The sequence below is a fragment of the Lolium perenne genome, chromosome 2, assembly GCF_019359855.2.
Source record: "Lolium perenne isolate Kyuss_39 chromosome 2, Kyuss_2.0, whole genome shotgun sequence".
Classification (NCBI taxonomy): domain Eukaryota; kingdom Viridiplantae; phylum Streptophyta; class Magnoliopsida; order Poales; family Poaceae; genus Lolium; species Lolium perenne.
The window spans coordinates 80,869,055-80,892,201 of NC_067245.2; positions in this window are offsets into that span (position 1 = coordinate 80,869,055).

The window sequence follows — 23,147 nt, forward strand, 5'->3', positions numbered from 1 at the left end:
CTTTTTCTGACGAGAACCCTATATTTCAGGGGTCTACCCCACATGAACATGGGCATTCACACATGAAAAACCCTAAACCCATGGCTTGGAGTGGGTGGGATGGCATGGTGCACCAGTTCCCACAACATGAGGTCACCCAAGGGTCGTGGGCCCACTTTGTGGTCTGGGTAGAGCCGGTTTGCACGTAAACCATGTGTGCAGGCTCCCGTGAGGTAGCTAGGCAAGGAGCACATGCTTTCTTCCATGGATGGTGATGTAAGTGGTGTTTGCATGCCGTGCTGAAGCAGATCCCAAAAGATGGGACCACTATGCACACACACCGTCAGACGATCCACTGTCTTGACACCTTTTTCTGACGAGAACCCTATATTTCAGGGGTCTACCCCACATGAACATGGGCATTCACACATGCAAAACCCTAATCCCATGCCTTGGAGTGAGTGGGATGACATGGTGCACCAGTTCCCACAACATGGGGTCACCCAAGGGTCGTGGGCCCATTTTGTGGCCTGGGTAGAGCTGGTTTGCACGTAAACCATGTGTGCGGGCTCCCGTTAGGTAGCTAGGCAAGGAGCACATGCTTTGTTCCATGGATTGTGATGTAAGTGGTCTTTGCATGCCATGCTGAAGCAGATCCCAAAAGATGGGACCACTATGCACACACACCGTCAGACGATCCACTGCCTTGACACCTTTTTCTGACGAGAACCCTATATTTCAGGGGTCTACACCACATGAACATGGGCATTCACACATGCAAAACCCTAAACCCATGGCTTGGAGTGGGTGGGATGACATGGTGCACCGGTTCCCACAACATGGGGTCACCCAAGGGTCGTGGGCCCACTTTGTGGCCTGGGTGGAGCCGGTTTGCACGTAAACCATGTGTGCGGGCTCCCGTGAGGTAGCTAGGCAAGGAGCACATGCTTTCTTCCATGGATGGTGATGTAACTGGTGTTTGCATGCCATGCTGAAGCAGATCCCAAAAGATGGGACCACTATGCACACACACCGTCAGACGATCCACTGTCTTGACACCTTTTTCTGACGAGAACCCTATATTTCAGGGGTCTACCCCACATGAACATGAGCATTCACACATGAAAAACCCTAAACCCATGGCTTGGAGTGGGTGGGATGACATGGTGCACCAGTTCCCACAACATGAGGTCACCCAAGGGTCGTGGGCCCACTTTGTGGCCTGGGTAGAGCCTATTTGCACGTAAACCATGTGTGCGGGCTCCCGTGAGGTAGCTAGGCAAGGAGCACATGCTTTCTTCCATGGATGGTGATGTAAGTGGTGTTTGCATGCCATGCTGAAGCAGATCCCAAAAGATGGGACCACTATGCACACACACCGTCAGACGATCCACTGTCTTGACACCTTTTTCTGACGAGAACCCTATATTTCAGGGGTCTACCCCACATGAACATGGGCATTCACACATGCAAAACCCTAAACCCATGGCTTGGAGTGAGTGGGATGACATGGTGCACCAGTTCCCACAACATGGGGTCACCCAAGGGTCGTGGGCCCACTTTGTGGCTCCGGGTAGAGCCGGTTTGCACGTAAACCATGTGTGCGGGCTCCCGTTAGGTAGCTAGGCAAGGAGCACATGCTTTCTTCCATTGATGGTGATGTAAGTGGTGTTTGCATGCCATGCTGAAGCAGATCCCAAAAGATGGGACCACTATGCACACACACCGTCAGACGATCCACTGTCTTGGACACCTTTTTCTGACGAGAATCCTATATTTCAGGGGTCTACACCACATGAACATGGGCATTCACACATGCAAAACCCTAAACCCATGGCTTGGAGTGGGTGGGATGACATGGTGCACCAGTTCCCACAACATGGGGTCACCCAAGGGTCGTGGGCCCAATTTGTGGCCTGTGTAGAGCCGGTTTGCACGTAAACCATGTGTGCGGGCTCCCGTGAGGTAGCTAGGCAAGGAGCACATGCTTTCTTCCATGGATGGTAATGTAAGTGGTGTTTGCATGCCATGCTGAAGCAGATCCCAAAAGATGGGACCACTATGCACACACACCGTCAGACGATCCACTGTCTTGACACCTTTTTCTGACGAGAACCCTATATTTCAGGGGTCTACCCCACATGAACATGGGCATTCACACATGAAAAACCCTAAACCCATGGCTTGGAGTGGGTGGGATGACATGGTGCACCAGTTCCCACAACATGAGGTCACCCAAGGGTCGTGGGCCCACTTTGTGGCCTGGGTAGAGCCGGTTTGCACGTAAACCATGTGTGCGGGCTCCCGTGAGGTAGCTAGGCAAGGAGCACATGCTTTGTTCCATGGATGGTGATGTAAGTGGTGTTTGCATGCCATGCTGAAGCAGATCCCAAAAGATGGGACCACTATGCACACACACCGTCAGACGATCCACTGTCTTGACACCTTTTTCTGACGAGAACCCTATATTTCAGGGGTCTACCCCACATGAACATGGGCATTCACACATGCAAAACCCTAAACCCATGGCTTGGAGTGAGTGGGATGACATGGTGCACTAGTTCCCACAACATGGGGTCACCCAAGGGTCGTGGGCCCACTTTGTGGCCTGTGTAGAGCCGGTTTGCACGTAAACCATGTGTGCGGGCTCCCGTTAGGTAGCTAGGCAAGGGGCACATGCTTTCTTACATGGATGGTGATGTAAGTGGTGTTTGCATGCCATGCTGAAGCAGATCCCAAAAGATGGGACCACTATGCACACACACCGTCAGACGATCCACTGTCTTGACACCTTTTTCTGACGAGAACCCTATATTTCAGGGGTCTACACCACATGAACATGGGCATTCACACATGCAAAACCCTAAACCCATGGCTTGGAGTGGGTGGGATGACATGGTGCACCAGTTCCCACAACATGGGGTCACCCAAGGGTCGTGGGCCCACTTTGTGGCCTGGGTAGAGCAGGTTTGCACGTAAACCATGTGTGCGGGCTCCCGTGAGGTAGCTAGGCAAGGAGCACATGCTTTCTTCCATGGATGGTGATGTAAGTGGTGTTTGCATGCCATGCTGAAGCAGATCCCAAAAGATGGGACCACTATGCACACACACCGTCAGACGATCCACTGTCTTGACACCTTTTTCTGACGAGAACCCTATATTTCAGGGGTCTACCCCACATGAACATGGGCATTCACACATGCAAAACCCTAAACCCATGGCTTGGAGTGGGTGGGATGACATGGTGCACCAGTTCCCACAACATGAGGTCACCCAAGGGTCGTGGGCCCACTTTGTGGCCTGGGTAGAGCCGGTTTGCACGTAAACCATGTGTGCGGGCTCCCGTGAGGTTGCTAGGCAAGGAGCACATGCTTTCTTCCATGGATGGTGATGTAAGTGGTGTTTGCATGCCGTGCTGAAGCAGATCCCAAAAGATGGGACCACTATGCACACACACCGTCAGACGATCCACTGTCTTGACACCTTTTTCTGACGAGAACCCTATATTTCAGGGGTCTACCCCACATGAACATGGGCATTCACACATGCAAAACCCTAAACCCATGCCTTGGAGTGAGTGGGATGACATGGTGCACCAGTTCCCACAACATGGGGTCACCCAAGGGTCGTGGGCCCACTTTGTGGCCTGGGTAGAGCCGGTTTGCACGTAAACCATGTGTGCGGGCTCCCGTGAGGTAGCTAGGCAAGGAGCACATGCTTTTTTCCACGGATGGTAATGTAAGTGGTGTTTGCATGCCATGCTGAAGCAGATCCCAAAAGATGGGACCATTATGCACACACACCGTCAGACGATCCACTGTCTTGACACCTTTTTCTGACGAGAACCCTATATTTCAGGGGTCTACCCCACATGAACATGGGCATTCACACATGAAAAACCCTAAACCCATGGCTTGGAGTGGGTGGGATGACATGGTGCACCAGTTCCCACAACATGAGGTCACCCAAGGGTCGTGGGCCCACTTTGTGGCCTGGGTAGAGCCGGTTTGCACGTAAACCATGTGTGCGGGCTCCCGTGAGGTAGCTAGGCAAGGAGCACATGCTTTGTTCCATGGATGGTGATGTAAGTGGTGTTTGCATGCCATGCTGAAGCAGATCCCAAAAGATGGGACCACTATGCACACACACCGTCAGACGATCCACTGTCTTGACACCTTTTTCTGACGAGAACCCTATATTTCAGGGGTCTACCCCACATGAACATGGGCATTCACACATGCAAAACCCTAAACCCATGGCTTGGAGTGAGTGGGATGACATGGTGCACTAGTTCCCACAACATGGGGTCACCCAAGGGTCGTGGGCCCACTTTGTGGCCTGGGTATAGCCGGTTTGCACGTAAACCATGTGTGCGGGCTCCCGTTAGGTAGCTAGGCAAGGAGCACATGCTTTCTTACATGGATGGTGATGTAAGTGGTGTTTGCATGCCATGCTGAAGCAGATCCCAAAAGATGGGACCACTATGCACACACACCGTCAGACGATCCACTGTCTTGACACCTTTTTCTGATGAGAACCCTATATTTCAGGGGTCTACACCACATGAACATGGGCATTCACACATGCAAAACCCTAAACCCATGGCTTGGAGTGGGTGGGATGACATGGTGCACCAGTTCCCACAACATGGGGTCACCCAAGGGTCGTGGGCCCACTTTGTGGCCTGGTAGAGCCGGTTTGCACGTAAACCATGTGTGCGGGCTCCCGTGAGGTAGCTAGGCAAGGAGCACATGCTTTCTTCCATGGATGTTGATGTAAGTGGTGTTTGCATGCCATGCTGAAGTAGATCCCAAAAGATGGGACCACTATGCACACACACCGTCAGACGATCCACTGTCTTGACACCTTTTTTCTGACGAGAACCCTATATTTCAGGGGTCTACCCCACATGAACATGGGCATTCACACGTGCAAAACCCTAAACCCATGGCTTGGAGTGGGTGGGATGACATGGTGCACCAGTTCCCACAACATGAGGTCACCCAAGGGTCGTGGGCCCACTTTGTGGCCTGGGTAGAGCCGGTTTGCACGTAAACCATGTGTGCGGGCTCCCGTGAGGTTGCTAGGCAAGGAGCACATGCTTTCTTCCATGGATGGTGATGTAAGTGGTGTTTGCATGCCATGCTGAAGCTGATCCCAAAAGATGGGACCACTATGCACACACACCGTCAGACGATCCACTGTCTTGACACCTTTTTCTGACGAGAACCCTATATTTCAGGGGTCTACCCCACATGAACATGGGCATTCACACATGCAAAACCCTAAAACCATGGCTTGGAGTGAGTGGGATGACATGGTGCACCAGTTCCCACAACATGGGGTCACCCAAGGGTCGTGGGCCCACTTTGTGGCCTGGGTAGAGCCGGTTTGCACGTAAACCATGTGTGCGGGCTCCCGTTAGGTAGCTAGGCAAGGAGCACATGCTTTGTTTCATGGATGGTGATGTAAGTGGTGTTTGCATGCCATGCTGAAGCAGATCCCAAAAGATGGGACCACTATGCACACACACCGTCAGACGATCCACTGTCTTGACACCTTTTTCTGACGAGAACCCTATATTTCAGGGGTCTACCCCACATGAACATGGGCATTCACACATGCAAAACCCTAAACCCATGGCTTGGAGTGAGTGGGATGACATGGTGCACTAGTTCCCACAACATGGGGTCAGCCAAGGGTCGTGGGCCCACTTTGTGGCCTGGGTATAGCCGGTTTGCACGTAAACCATGTGTGCGGGCTGCCGTTAGGTAGCTAGGCAAGGAGCACATGCTTTCTTACATGGATGGTGATGTAAGTGGTGTTTGCATGCCATGCTGAAGCAGATCCCAAAAGATGGGACCACTATGCACACACACCGTCAGACGATCCACTGTCTTGACACCTTTTTCTGACGAGAACCCTATATTTCAGGGGTCTACCCCACATGAACATGGGCATTCACACATGCAAAACCCTAAACCCATGGCTTGGAGTGAGTGGGATGACATGGTGCACCAGTTCCCACAACATGGGGTCACCCAAGGGTCGTGGGCCCACTTTGTGGCCTGGGTAGAGCCGGTTTGCACGTAAACCATGTGTGCGGGCTCCCGTTAGGTAGCTAGGCAAGGAGCACATGCTTTCTTCCATTGATTGTGATGTAAGTGGTGTTTGCATGCCATGCTGAAGCAGATCCCAAAAGATGGGACCACTATGCACACACACCGTCAGACGATCCACTGTCTTGGACACCTTTTTCTGACGAGAATCCTATATTTCAGGGGTCTACACCACATGAACATGGGCATTCACACATGCAAAACCCTAAACCCATGGCTTGGAGTGGGTGGGATGACATGGTGCACCAGTTCCCACAACATGGGGTCACCCAAGGGTCGTGGGCCCACTTTGTGGCCTGTGTAGAGCCGGTTTGCACGTAAACCATGTGTGCGGGCTCCCGTGAGGTAGCTAGGCAAGGAGCACATGCTTTCTTCCATGGATGGTAATGTAAGTGGTGTTTGCATGCCATGCTGAAGCAGATCCCAAAAGATGGGACCACTATGCACACACACCGTCAGACGATCCACTGTCTTGACACCTTTTCTCGACGAGAACCCTATATTTCAGGGGTCTACCCCACATGAACATGGGCATTCACACATGAAAAACCCTAAACCCATGGCTTGGAGTGGGTGGGATGACATGGTGCACCAGTTCCCACAACATGAGGTCACCCAAGGGTCGTGGGCCCACTTTGTGGCCTGGGTAGAGCCGGTTTGCACGTAAACCATGTGTGCGGGCTCCCGTGAGGTAGCTAGGCAAGGAGCACATGCTTTGTTCCATGGATGGTGATGTAAGTGGTGTTTGCATGCCATGCTGAAGCAGATCCCAAAAGATGGGACCACTATGCACACACACCGTCAGACGATCCACTGTCTTGACACCTTTTTCTGACGAGAACCCTATATTTCAGGGGTCTACCCCACATGAACATGGGCATTCACACATGCAAAACCCTAAACCCATGGCTTGGAGTGAGTGGGATGACATGGTGCACTAGTTCCCACAACATGGGGTCACCCAAGGGTCGTGGGCCCACTTTGTGGCCTGTGTAGAGCCGGTTTGCACGTAAACCATGTGTGCGGGCTCCCGTTAGGTAGCTAGGCAAGGGGCACATGCTTTCTTACATGGATGGTGATGTAAGTGGTGTTTGCATGCCATGCTGAAGCAGATCCCAAAAGATGGGACCACTATGCACACACACCGTCAGACGATCCACTATCTTGACACCTTTTTCTGACGAGAACCCTATATTTCAGGGGTCTACACCACATGAACATGGGCATTCACACATGCAAAACCCTAAACCCATGGCTTGGAGTGGGTGGGATGACATGGTGCACCAGTTCCCACAACATGGGGTCACCCAAGGGTCGTGGGCCCACTTTGTGGCCTGGGTAGAGCCGGTTTGCACGTAAACCATGTGTGCGGGCTCCCGTGAGGTAGCTAGGCAAGGAGCACATGCTTTCTTCCATGGATGGTGATGTAAGTGGTGTTTGCATGCCATGCTGAAGCAGATCCCAAAAGATGGGACCACTATGCACACACACCGTCAGACGATCCACTATCTTGACACCTTTTTCTGACGAGAACCCTATATTTCAGGGGTCTACCCCACATGAACATGGGCATTCACACATGCAAAACCCTAAACCCATGGCTTGGAGTGGGTGGGATGACATGGTGCACCAGTTCCCACAACATGAGGTCACCCAAGGGTCGTGGGCCCACTTTGTGGCACAGGTAGAGCCGGTTTGCACGTAAACCATGTGTGCGGGCTCCCGTGAGGTTGCTAGGCAAGGAGCACATGCTTTCTTCCATGGATGGTGATGTAAGTGGTGTTTGCATGCCGTGCTGAAGCAGATCCCAAAAGATGGGACCACTATGCACACACACCGTCAGACGATCCACTGTCTTGACACCTTTTTCTGACGAGAACCCTATATTTCAGGGGTCTACCCCACATGAACATGGGCATTCACACATGCAAAACCCTAAACCCATGCCTTGGAGTGAGTGGGATGACATGGTGCACCAGTTCCCACAACATGGGGTCACCCAAGGGTCGTGGGCCCACTTTGTGGCCTGGGTAGAGCCGGTTTGCACGTAAACCATGTGTGCGGGCTCCCGTGAGGTAGCTAGGCAAGGAGCACATGCTTTTTTCCACGGATGGTAATGTAAGTGGTGTTTGCATGCCATGCTGAAGCAGATCCCAAAAGATGGGACCATTATGCACACACACCGTCAGACGATCCACTGTCTTGACACCTTTTTCTGACGAGAACCCTATATTTCAGGGGTCTACCCCACATGAACATGGGCATTCACACATGAAAAACCCTAAACCCATGGCTTGGAGTGGGTGGGATGACATGGTGCACCAGTTCCCACAACATGAGGTCACCCAAGGGTCGTGGGCCCACTTTGTGGCCTGGGTAGAGCCGGTTTGCACGTAAACCATGTGTGCGGGCTCCCGTGAGGTAGCTAGGCAAGGAGCACATGCTTTGTTCCATGGATGGTGATGTAAGTGGTGTTTGCATGCCATGCTGAAGCAGATCCCAAAAGATGGGACCACTATGCACACACACCGTCAGACGATCCACTGTCTTGACACCTTTTTCTGACGAGAACCCTATATTTCAGGGGTCTACCCCACATGAACATGGGCATTCACACATGCAAAACCCTAAACCCATGGCTTGGAGTGAGTGGGATGACATGGTGCACTAGTTCCCACAACATGGGGTCACCCAAGGGTCGTGGGCCCACTTTGTGGCCTGGGTATAGCCGGTTTGCACGTAAACCATGTGTGCGGGCTCCCGTTAGGTAGCTAGGCAAGGAGCACATGCTTTCTTACATGGATGGTGATGTAAGTGGTGTTTGCATGCCATGCTGAAGCAGATCCCAAAAGATGGGACCACTATGCACACACACCGTCGGACGATCCACCTGTCTTGACACCTTTTTCTGATGAGAACCCTATATTTCAGGGGTCTACACCACATGAACATGGGCATTCACACATGCAAAACCCTAAACCCATGGCTTGGAGTGGGTGGGATGACATGGTGCACCAGTTCCCACAACATGGGGTCACCCAAGGGTCGTGGGCCCACTTTGTGGCCTGGGTAGAGCCGGTTTGCACGTAAACCATGTGTGCGGGCTCCCGTGAGGTAGCTAGGCAAGGAGCACATGCTTTCTTCCATGGATGTTGATGTAAGTGGTGTTTGCATGCCATGCTGAAGTAGATCCCAAAAGATGGGACCACTATGCACACACACCGTCAGACGATCCACTGTCTTGACACCTTTTTTCTGACGAGAACCCTATATTTCAGGGGTCTACCCCACATGAACATGGGCATTCACACGTGCAAAACCCTAAACCCATGGCTTGGAGTGGGTGGGATGACATGGTGCACCAGTTCCCACAACATGAGGTCACCCAAGGGTCGTGGGCCCACTTTGTGGCCTGGGTAGAGCCGGTTTGCACGTAAACCATGTGTGCGGGCTCCCGTGAGGTTGCTAGGCAAGGAGCACATGCTTTCTTCCATGGATGGTGATGTAAGTGGTGTTTGCATGCCATGCTGAAGCTGATCCCAAAAGATGGGACCACTATGCACACACACCGTCAGACGATCCACTGTCTTGACACCTTTTTCTGACGAGAACCCTATATTTCAGGGGTCTACCCCACATGAACATGGGCATTCACACATGCAAAACCCTAAAACCATGGCTTGGAGTGAGTGGGATGACATGGTGCACCAGTTCCCACAACATGGGGTCACCCAAGGGTCGTGGGCCCACTTTGTGGCCTGGGTAGAGCCGGTTTGCACGTAAACCATGTGTGCGGGCTCCCGTTAGGTAGCTAGGCAAGGAGCACATGCTTTGTTTCATGGATGGTGATGTAAGTGGTGTTTGCATGCCATGCTGAAGCAGATCCCAAAACAAGTGACCACTAAGCACACACCCCCGACGACGATCCACTGTCTTGACACCTTTTTCTGACGAGAACCCTATATTTCAGGGGTCTACCCCACATGAACATGGGCATTCACACATGCAAAACCCTAAACCCATGGCTTGGAGTGAGTGGGATGACATGGTGCACTAGTTCCCACAACATGGGGTCACCCAAGGGTCGTGGGCCCACTTTGTGGCCCGGGTATAGCCGGTTTGCACGTAAACCATGTGTGCGGGCTCCCGTTAGGTAGCTAGGCAAGGAGCACATGCTTTCTTACATGGATGGTGATGTAAGTGGTGTTTGCATGCCATGCTGAAGCAGATCCCAAAAGATGGGACCACTATGCACACACACCGTCAGACGATCCACTGTCTTGACACCTTTTTTCTGACGAGAACCCTATATTTCAGGGGTCTACCCCACATGAACATGGGCATTCACACATGCAAAACCCTAAACCCATGGCTTGGAGTGGGTGGGATGACATGGTGCACCAGTTCCCACAACATGGGGTCACCCAAGGGTCGTGGGCCCCCTAAGAGGCCACGGGAGAGCCGGTTTGCACGTAAACCATGTGTGCGGGCTCCCGTGAGGTAGCTAGGCAAGGAGCACATGCTTTCTTCCATGGATGGTGATGTAAGTGGTGTTTGCATGCCATGCTGAAGCAGATCCCAAAAGATGGGACCACTATGCACACACACCGTCAGACGATCCACTGTCTTGACACCTTTTTCTGACGAGAACCCTATATTTCAGGGGTCTACCCCACATGAACATGGGCATTCACACATGCAAAACCCTAAACCCATGGCTTGGAGTGGGTGGGATGACATGCTGCACCAGTTCCCACAACATGGGGTCACCCAAGGGTCGTGGGCCCACTTTGTGGCCTGGGTAGAGCCGGTTTGCACGTAAACCATGTGTGCGGGCTCCCGTGAGGTAGCTAGGCAAGGAGCACATGTTTTCTTCCATGGATGTTGATGTAAGTGGTGTTTGCATGCCATGCTGAAGCAGATCCCAAAAGATGGGACCACTATGCACACACACCGTCAGACGATCCACTGTCTTGACACCTTTTTCTGAAGAGAACCCTATATTTCAGGGGTCTACCCCACATGAACATGGGCATTCACACATGCAAAACCCTAAACCCATGGCTTGGAGTGGGTGGGATGACATGGTGCACCAGTTCCCACAACATGGGGTCACCCAAGGGTCGTGGGCCCACTTTGTGGCCTGGGTAGAGCCGGTTTGCACGTAAACCATGTGTGCGGGCTCCCGTTAGGTAGCTAGGCAAGGAGCACATGCTTTCTTCCATTGATGGTGATGTAAGTGGTGTTTGCATGCCATGCTGAAGCAGATCCCAAAAGATGGGACCACTATGCACACACACCGTCAGACAGTCCACTGTCTTGGACACCTTTTTCTGACGAGAACCCTATATTTCAGGGGTCTACACCACATGAACATGGGCATTCACACATGCAAAACCCTAAACCCATGGCTTGGAGTGGGTGGGATGACATGGTGCACCAGTTCCCACAACATGGGGTCACCCAAGGGTCGTGGGCCCACTTTGTGGCCTGGGTAGAGCCGGTTTGCACGTAAACCATGTGTGCGGGCTCCCGTGAGGTAGCTAGGCAAGGAGCACATGCTTTCTTCCACGGATGGTAATGTAAGTGGTGTTTGCATGCCATGCTGAAGCAGATCCCAAAAGATGGGACCACTATGCACACACACCGTCAGACGATCCACTGTCTTGGACACCTTTTTCTGACGAGAACCCTATATTTCAGGGGTCTACACCACATGAACATGGGCATTCACACATGCAAAACCCTAAACCCATGGCTTGGAGTGGGTGGGATGACATGGTGCACCAGTTCCCACAACATGGGGTCACCCAAGGGTCGTGGGGCCCACTTTGTGGCCTCGGTAGAGCAGTTTGCACGTAAACCATGTGTGCGGGCTCCCGTGAGGTAGCTAGGCAAGGAGCACATGCTTTCTTCCACGGATGGTAATGTAAGTGGTGTTTGCATGCCATGCTGAAGCAGATCCCAAAAGATGGGACCATTATGCACACACACCGTCAGACGATCCACTGTCTTGACACCTTTTTCTGACGAGAACCCTATATTTCAGGGGTCTACCCCACATGAACATGGGCATTCACACATGAAAAACCCTAAACCCATGGCTTGGAGTGGGTGGGATGACATGGTGCACCAGTTCCCACAACATGAGGTCACCCAAGGGTCGTGGGCCCACTTTGTGGCCTGGGTAGAGCCGGTTTGCACGTAAACCATGTGTGCAGGCTCCCGTGAGGTAGCTAGGCAAGGAGCACATGCTTTGTTCCATGGATGGTGATGTAAGTGGTGTTTGCATGCCATGCTGAAGCAGATCCCAAAAGATGGGACCACTATGCACACACACCGTCAGACGATCCACTGTCTTGACACCTTTTTCTGACGAGAACCCTATATTTCAGGGGTCTACCCCACATGAACATGGGCATTCACACATGCAAAACCCTAAACCCATGGCTTGGAGTGGGTGGGATGACATGGTGCACCAGTTCCCACAACATGGGGTCACCCAAGGATCGTGGGCCCTCTTTGTGGCCTGGGTAGAGCCGGTTTGCACGTAAACCATGTGTGCGGGCTCCCGTGAGGTAGCTAGGCAAGGAGCACATGCTTTCTTCCATGGATGGTGATGTAAGTGGTGTTTGCATGCCATGCTGAAGCAGATCCCAAAAGATGGGACCACTATGCACACACACCGTCGACGATCCACCTGTCTTGACACCTTTTTCGACGAGAACCCTATATTTCAGGGGTCTACACCACATGAACATGGGCATTCACACATGCAAAACCCTAAACCCATGGCTTGGAGTGGGTGGGATGACATGGTGCACCAGTTCCCACAACATGGGGTCACCCAAGGGTCGTGGGCCCACTTTGTGGCCTGGGTAGAGCCGGTTTGCACGTAAACCATGTGTGCGGGCTCCCGTTAGGTAGCTAGGCAAGGAGCACATGCTTTCTTCCATGGATGGTGATGTAAGTGGTGTTTGCATGCCATGCTGAAGCAGATCCCAAAAGATGGGACCACTATGCACACACACCGTCAGACGATCCACTGTCTTGACACCTTTTTCCTCGACGAGAACCCTATATTTCAGGGGTCTACCCCACATGAACATGGGCATTCACACATGCAAAACCCTAAACCCATGGCTTGGAGTGGGTGGGATGACATGGTGCACCAGTTCCCACAACATGGGGTCACCCAAGGGTCGTGGGCCCACTTTGTGGCCTGGGTAGAGCCGGTTTGCACGTAAACCATGTGTGCGGGCTCCCGTGAGGTAGCTAGGCAAGGAGCACATGCTTTCTTCCATGGATGGTGATGTAAGTGGTGTTTGCATGCCATGCTGAAGCAGATCCCAAAAGATGGGACCACTATGCACACACACCGTCAGACGATCCACTGTCTTGACACCTTTTTCTGATGAGAACCCTATATTTCAGGGGTCTACCCCACATGAACATGGGCATTCACACATGCAAAACCCTAAACCCATGGCTTGGAGTGGGTGGGATGACATGGTGCACCAGTTCCCACAACATGGGGTCACCCAAGGGTCGTGGGCCCACTTTGTGGCCTGGTAGAGCGGTTTGCACGTAAACCATGTGTGCGGGCTCCCGTGAGGTAGCTAGGCAAAGAGCACATGCTTTCTTCCATGGATGTTGATGTAAGTGGTGTTTGCATGCCATGCTGAAGCAGATCCCAAAAGATGGGACCACTATGCACACACACCGTCAGACGATCCACTGTCTTGACACCTTTTTCTGACGAGAACCCTATATTTCAGGGGTCTACCCCACATGAACATGGGCATTCACACATGAAAAACCCTAAACCCATGGCTTGGAGTGAGTGGGATGACATGGTGCACCAGTTCCCACAACATGGGGTCACCCAAGGGTCGTGGGCCCACTTTGTGGCCTGGGTAGAGCCGGTTTGCACGTAAACCATGTGTGCGGGCTCCGTTAGGTAGCTAGGCAAGGAGCACATGCTTTCTTCCATTGATGGTGATGTAAGTGGTGTATGCATGCCATGGCGAAGCAGATCCCAAAAGATGGGACCACTATGCACACACACCGTCAGACAATCCACTGTCTTGGACACCTTTTTCTGACGAGAACCCTATATTTCAGGGGTCTACACCACATGAACATGGGCATTCACACATGCAAAACCCTAAACCCATGGCTTGGAGTGGGTGGGATGACATGGTGCACCAGTTCCCACAACATGGGGTCACCCAAGGGTCGTGGGCCCACTTTGTGGCCTGGGTAGAGCCGGTTTGCACGTAAACCATGTGTGCGGGCTCCCGTGAGGTAGCTAGGCAAGGAGCACATGCTTTCTTCCACGGATGGTAATGTAAGTGGTGTTTGCATGCCATGCTGAAGCAGATCCCAAAAGACGGGACCACTATGCACACACACCGTCAGACGATCCACTGTCTTGGACACCTTTTTCTGACGAGAACCCTATATTTCAGGGGTCTACACCACATGAACATGGGCATTCACACATGCAAAACCCTAAACCCATGGCTTGGAGTGGGTGGGATGACATGGTGCACCAGTTCCCACAACATGGGGTCACCCAAGGGTCGTGGGCCCACTTTGTGGCCCGGGTAGAGCCGGTTTGCACGTAAACCATGTGTGCGGGCTCCCGTGAGGTAGCTAGGCAAGGAGCACATGCTTTCTTCCACGGATGGTAATGTAAGTGGTGTTTGCATGCCATGCTGAAGCAGATCCCAAAAGATGGGACCATTATGCACACACACCGTCTGACGAGCCACTGTCTTGACACCTTTTTCTGACGAGAACCCTATATTTCAGGGGTCTACCCCACATGAACATGGGCATTCACACATGAAAAACCCTAAACCCATGGCTTGGAGTGGGTGGGATGACATGGTGCACCAGTTCCCACAACATGAGGTCACCCAAGGGTCGTGGGCCCACTTTGTGGCCTGGGTAGAGCCGGTTTGCACGTAAACCATGTGTGCAGGCTCCCGTGAGGTAGCTAGGCAAGGAGCACATGCTTTGTTCCATGGATGGTGATGTAAGTGGTGTTTGCATGCCATGCTGAAGCAGATCCCAAAAGATGGGACCACTATGCACACACACCGTCAGACGATCCACCTGTCTTGACACCTTTTCTCGACGAGAACCCTATATTTCAGGGGTCTACCCCACATGAACATGGGCATTCACACATGCAAAACCCTAAACCCATGGCTTGGAGTGGGTGGGATGACATGGTGCACCAGTTCCCACAACATGGGGTCACCCAAGGATCGTGGGCCCTCTTTGTGGCACAGGTAGAGCCGGTTTGCACGTAAACCATGTGTGCGGGCTCCCGTGAGGTAGCTAGGCAAGGAGCACATGCTTTCTTCCATGGATGGTGATGTAAGTGGTGTTTGCATGCCATGCTGAAGCAGATCCCAAAAGATGGGACCACTATGCACACACACCGTCAGACGATCCACTGTCTTGACACCTTTTTCTGACGAGAACCCTATATTTCAGGGTCTACCCCACATGAACATGGGCATTCACACATGCAAAACCCTAAACCCATGGCTTGGAGTGGGTGGGATGACATGGTGCACCAGTTCCCACAACATGGGGTCACCCAAGGGTCGTGGGCCCACTTTGTGGCCTGGTAGAGCCGGTTTTGCACGTAAACCATGTGTGCGGGCTCCCGTGAGGTAGCTAGGCAAGGAGCACATGCTTTCTTCCATGGATGGTGATGTAAGTGGTGTTTGCATGCCATGCTGAAGCAGATCCCAAAAGATGGGACCACTATGCACACACACCGTCAGACGATCCACTGTCTTGACACCTTTTTCTGATGAGAACCCTATATTTCAGGGGTCTACCCCACATGAACATGGGCATTCACACATGCAAAACCCTAAACCCATGGCTTGGAGTGGGTGGGATGACATGGTGCACCAGTTCCCACAACATGGGGTCACCCAAGGGTCGTGGGCCCACTTTGTGGCCTGGGTAGAGCCGGTTTGCACGTAAACCATGTGTGCGGGCTCCCGTGAGGTAGCTAGGCAAAGAGCACATGCTTTCTTCCATGGATGTTGATGTAAGTGGTGTTTGCATGCCATGCTGAAGCAGATCCCAAAAGATGGGACCACTATGCACACACACCGTCAGACGATCCACTGTCTTGACACCTTTTTCTGACGAGAACCCTATATTTCAGGGGTCTACCCCACATGAACATGGGTATTCACACATGAAAAACCCTAAACCCATGGCTTGGAGTGAGTGGGATGACATGGTGCACCAGTTCCCACAACATGGGGTCACCCAAGGGTCGTGGGCCCACTTTGTGGCCTGGGTAGAGCCGGTTTGCACGTAAACCATGTGTGCGGGCTCCCGTTAGGTAGCTAGGCAAGGAGCACATGCTTTCTTCCATTGATGGTGATGTAAGTGGTGTTTGCATGCCATGCTGAAGCAGATCCCAAAAGATGGGACCACTATGCACACACACCGTCAGACAATCCACTGTCTTGGACACCTTTTTCTGACGAGAACCCTATATTTCAGGGGTCTACACCACATGAACATGGGCATTCACACATGCAAAACCCTAAACCCATGGCTTGGAGTGGGTGGGATGACATGGTGCACCAGTTCCCACAACATGGGGTCACCCAAGGGTCGTGGGCCCACTTTGTGGCCTGGGTAGAGCCGATTTGCACGTAAACCATGTGTGCGGGCTCCCGTGAGGTAGCTAGGCAAGGAGCACATGCTTTCTTCCACGGATGGTAATGTAAGTGGTGTTTGCATGCCATGCTGAAGCAGATCCCAAAAGATGGGACCACTATGCACACACACCGTCAGACGATCCACTGTCTTGGACACCTTTTTCTGACGAGAACCCTATATTTCAGGGGTCTACACCACATGAACATGGGCATTCACACATGCAAAACCCTAAACCCATGGCTTGGAGTGGGTGGGATGACATGGTGCACCAGTTCCCACAACATGGGGTCACCCAAGGGTCGTGGGCCCACTTTGTGGCCTGGGTAGAGCCGGTTTGCACGTAAACCATGTGTGCGGGCTCCCGTGAGGTAGCTAGGCAAGGAGCACATGCTTTCTTCCACGGATGGTAATGTAAGTGGTGTTTGCATGCCATGCTGAAGCAGATCCCAAAAGATGGGACCATTATGCACACACACCGTCAGACGATACACCTTTTTCTGACGAGAACCCTATATTTCAGGGGTCTACCCCACATGAACATGGGCATTCACACATGAAAAACCCTAAACCCATGGCTTGGAGTGGGTGGGATGACATGGTGCACCAGTTCCCACAACATGAGGTCACCCAAGGGTCGTGGGCCCACTTTGTGGCCTGGGTAGAGCCGGTTTGCACGTAAACCATGTGTGCGGGCTCCCGTGAGGTAGCTAGGCAAGGAGCACATGCTTTGTTCCATGGATGGTGATGTAAGTGGTGTTTGCATGCCATGCTGAAGCAGATCCCAAAAGATGGGACCACTATGCACACACACCGTCAGACGATCCACTGTCTTGACACCTTTTTCTGACGAGAACCCTATATTTCAGGGGTCTACCCCACATGAACATGGGCATTCACACATGCAAAACCCTAAACCCATGGCTTGGAGTGAGTGGGATGACATGGTGCACTAGTTCCCACAACATGGGGTCACCCAAGGGTCGTGGGCCCACTTTGTGGCCTGGGTATAGCCGGTTTGCACGTAAACCATGTGTGCGGGCTCCCGTTAGGTAGCTAGGCAAGGAGCACATGCTTTCTTACATGGATGGTGATGTAAGTGGTGTTTGCATGCCATGCTGAAGCAGATCCCAAAAGATGGGACCACTATGCACACACACCGTCAGACGATCCACCTGCCTTGACACCTTTTACGATGAGAACCCTATATTTCAGGGGTCTACACCACATGAACATGGGCATTCACACATGCAAAACCCTAAACCCATGGCTTGGAGTGGGTGGGATGACATGGTGCACCAGTTCCCACAACATGGGGTCACCCAAGGGTCGTGGGCCCACTTTGTGGCCTGGGTAGAGCCGGTTTGCACGTAAACCATGTGTGCGGGCTCCCGTGAGGTAGCTAGGCAAGGAGCACATGCTTTCTTCCATGGATGTTGATGTAAGTGGTGTTTGCATGCCATGCTGAAGCAGATCCCAAAAGATGGGACCACTATGCACACACACCGTCAGACGATCCACTGTCTTGACACCTTTTTCTGACGAGAACCCTATATTTCAGGGGTCTACCCCACATGAACATGGGCATTCACACATGCAAAACCCTAAACCCATGGCTTGGAGTGGGTGGGATGACATGGTGCACCAGTTCCCACAACATGGGGTCACCCAAGGGTCGTGGGCCCACTTTGTGGCCTGGGTAGAGCCGGTTTGCACGTAAACCATGTGTGCGGGCTCCCGTGAGGTAGCTAGGCAAGGAGCACATGCTTTCTTCCACGGATGGTAATGTAAGTGGTGTTTGCATGCCATGCTGAAGCAGATCCCAAAAGATGGGACCACTATGCACACACACCGTCAGACGATCCACTGTCTTGGACACCTTTTTCTGACGAGAACCCTATATTTCAGGGGTCTACACCACATGAACATGGGCATTCACACATGCAAAACCCTAAACCCATGGCTTGGAGTGGGTGGGATGACATGGTGCACCAGTTCCCACAACATGGGGTCACCCAAGGGTCGTGGGCCCACTTTGTGGCCTGGGTAGAGCCGGTTTGCACGTAAACCATGTGTGCGGGCTCCCGTGAGGTAGCTAGGCAAGGAGCACATGCTTTCTTCCACGGATGGTAATGTAAGTGGTGTTTGCATGCCATGCTGAAGCAGATCCCAAAAGATGGGACCATTATGCACACACACCGTCAGACGATCCACTGTCTTGACACCTTTTTCTGACGAGAACCCTATATTTCAGGGGTCTACCCCACATGAACATGGGCATTCACACATGAAAAACCCTAAACCCATGGCTTGGAGTGGGTGGGATGACATGGTGCACCAGTTCCCACAACATGAGGTCACCCAAGGGTCGTGGGCCCACTTTGTGGCCTGGGTAGAGCCGGTTTGCACGTAAACCATGTGTGCGGGCTCCCGTGAGGTAGCTAGGCAAGGAGCACATGCTTTGTTCCATGGATGGTGATGTAAGTGGTGTTTGCATGCCATGCTGAAGCAGATCCCAAAAGATGGGACCACTATGCACACACACCGTCAGACGATCCACTGTCTTGACACCTTTTTCTGACGAGAACCCTATATTTCGTGTGGGTCTACCCCACATGAACATGGGCATTCACACATGAAAAACCCTAAACCCATGGCTTGGAGTGAGTGGGATGACATGGTGCACTAGTTCCCACAACATGGGGTCACCCAAGGGTCGTGGGCCCACTTTGTGGCCCGGGTATAGCCGGTTTGCACGTAAACCATGTGTGCGGGCTCCCGTTAGGTAGCTAGGCAAGGAGCACATGCTTTCTTACATGGATGGTGATGTAAGTGGTGTTTGCATGCCATGCTGAAGCAGATCCCAAAAGATGGGACCACTATGCACACACACCGTCAGACGATCCACTGTCTTGACACCTTTTTCTGATGAGAACCCTATATTTCAGGGGTCTACACCACATGAACATGGGCATTCACACATGCAAAACCCTAAACCCATGGCTTGGAGTGGGTGGGATGACATGGTGCACCAGTTCCCACAACATGGGGTCACCCAAGGGTCGTGGGCCCACTTTGTGGCCTGGGTAGAGCCGGTTTGCACGTAAACCATGTGTGCGGGCTCCCGTGAGGTAGCTAGGCAAGGAGCACATGCTTTCTTCCATGGATGTTGATGTAAGTGGTGTTTGCATGCCATGCTGAAGCAGATCCCAAAAGATGGGACCACTATGCACACACACCGTCAGACGATCCACTGTCTTGACACCTTTTTTCTGACGAGAACCCTATATTTCAGGGGTCTACCCCACATGAACATGGGCATTCACACATGCAAAACCCTAAACCCATGGCTTGGAGTGGGTGGGATGACATGGTGCACCAGTTCCCACAACATGGGGTCACCCAAGGGTCGTGGGCCCACTTTGTGGCCTGGGTAGAGCCGGTTTGCACGTAAACCATGTGTGCGGGCTCCCGTGAGGTAGCTAGGCAAGGAGCACATGCTTTCTTCCACGGATGGTAATGTAAGTGGTGTTTGCATGCCATGCTGAAGCAGATCCCAAAAGATGGGACCACTATGCACACACACCGTCAGACGATCCACTGTCTTGGACACCTTTTTCTAACGAGAACCCTATATTTCAGGGGTCTACACCACATGAACATGGGCATTCACACATGCAAAACCCTAAACCCATGGCTTGGAGTGGGTGGGATGACATGGTGCACCAGTTCCCACAACATGGGGTCACCCAAGGGTCGTGGGCCCCCTTTGTGGCCTGGGTAGAGCCGGTTTGCACGTAAACCATGTGTGCGGGCTCCCGTGAGGTAGCTAGGCAAGGAGCACATGCTTTCTTCCACGGATGGTAATGTAAGTGGTGTTTGCATGCCATGCTGAAGCAGATCCCAAAAGATGGGACCATTATGCACACACACCGTCAGACGATCCACTGTCTTGACACCTTTTCTGACGAGAACCCTATATTTCAGGGGTCTACCCCACATGAACATGGGCATTCACACATGAAAAACCCTAAACCCATGGCTTGGAGTGGGTGGGATGACATGGTGCACCAGTTCCCACAACATGGGGTCACCCAAGGGTCGTGGGCCCACTTTGTGGCCTGGGTAGAGCCGGTTTACACGTAAACCATGTGTGCGGGCTCCCGTGAGGTAGCTAGGCAAGGAGCACATGCTTTCTTCCATGGATGGTGATGTAAGTGGTGTTTGCATGCCATGCTGAAGCAGATCCCAAAAGATGGGACCACTATGCACACACACCGTCAGACGATCCACTGTCTTGACACCTTTTTCTGACGAGAACCCTATATTTCAGGGGTCTACCCCACATGAACATGGGCATTCACACATGCAAAACCCTAAACCCATGGCTTGGAGTGATGGGATGACATGGTGCACTAGTTCCCACAACATGGGGTCACCCAAGGGTCGTGGGCCCACTTTGTGGCCTGGGTATAGCCGGTTTGCACGTAAACCATGTGTGCGGGCTCCCGTTAGGTAGCTAGGCAAGGAGCACATGCTTTCTTACATGGATGGTGATGTAAGTGGTGTTTGCATGCCATGCTGAAGCAGATCCCAAAAGATGGGACCACTATGCACACACACCGTCAGACGATCCACTGTCTTGACACCTTTTTCTGATGAGAACCCTATATTTCAGGGGTCTACACCACATGAACATGGGCATTCACACATGCAAAACCCTAAACCCATGGCTTGGAGTGGGTGGGATGACATGGTGCACTAGTTCCCACAACATGGGGTCACCCAAGGGTCGTGGGCCCACTTTGTGGCCCGGGTATAGCCGGTTTGCACGTAAACCATGTGTGCGGGCTCCCGTGAGGTAGCTAGGCAAGGAGCACATGCTTTCTTCCATGGATGTTGATGTAAGTGGTGTTTGCATGCCATGCTGAAGCAGATCCCAAAAGATGGGACCACTATGCACACACACCGTCAGACGATCCACTGTCTTGACACCTTTTTCTGACGAGAACCCTATATTTCAGGGGTCTACCCCACATGAACATGGGCATTCACACATGCAAAACCCTAAACCCATGGCTTGGAGTGGGTGGGATGACATGGTGCACCAGTTCCCACAACATGAGGTCACCCAAGGGTCGTGGGCCCACTTTGTGGCCTGGGTAGAGCCGGTTTGCACGTAAACCATGTGTGCGGGCTCCCGTGAGGTAGCTAGGCAAGGAGCACATGCTTTCTTCCATGGATGGTGATGTAAGTGGTGTTTGCATGCCATGCTGAAGCAGATCCCAAAAGATGGGACCACTATGCACACACACCGTCAGACGATCCACTGTCTTGACACCTTTTTCTGACGAGAACCCTATATTTCAGGGGACTACCCCACATGAACATGGGCATTCACACATGCAAAACCCTAAAACCATGGCTTGGAGTGAGTGGGATGACATGGTGCACCAGTTCCCACAACATGGGGTCACCCAAGGGTCATGGGCCCACTTTGTGGCCTGGGTAGAGCCGGTTTGCACGTAAACCATGTGTGCGGGCTCCCGTTAGGTAGCTAGGCAAGGAGCACATGCTTTGTTTCATGGATGGTGATGTAAGTGGTGTTTGCATGCCATGCTGAAGCAGATCCCAAAAGATGGGACCACTATGCACACACACCGTCAGACGATCCACTGTCTTGACACCTTTTTCTGACGAGAACCCTATATTTCAGGGGTCTACCCCACATGAACATGGGCATTCACACATGCAAACCCCTAAACCCATGGCTTGGAGTGAGTGGGATGACATGGTGCACTAGTTCCCACAACATGGGGTCACCCAAGGGTCGTGGGCCCACTTTGTGGCCTGGGTATAGCCGGTTTGCACGTAAACCATGTGTGCGGGCTGCCGTTAGGTAGCTAGGCAAGGAGCACATGCTTTCTTACATGGATGGTGATGTAAGTGGTGTTTGCATGCCATGCTGAAGCAGATCCCAAAAGATGGGACCACTATGCACACACACCGTCAGACGATCCACTGTCTTGACACCTTTTTCTGACGAGAACCCTATATTTCAGGGGTCTACACCACATGAACATGGGCATTCACACATGCAAAACCCTAAACCCATGGCTTGGAGTGGGTGGGATGACATGGTGCACCAGTTCCCACAACATGGGGTCACCCAAGGGTCGTGGGCCCACTTTGTGGCCTGTGTAGAGCCGGTTTGCACGTAAACCATGTGTGCGGGCTCCGTGAGGTAGCTAGGCAAGGAGCACATGCTTTCTTCCATGGATGTTGATGTAAGTGGTGTTTGCATGCCATGCTGAAGCAGATCCCAAAAGATGGGACCACTAT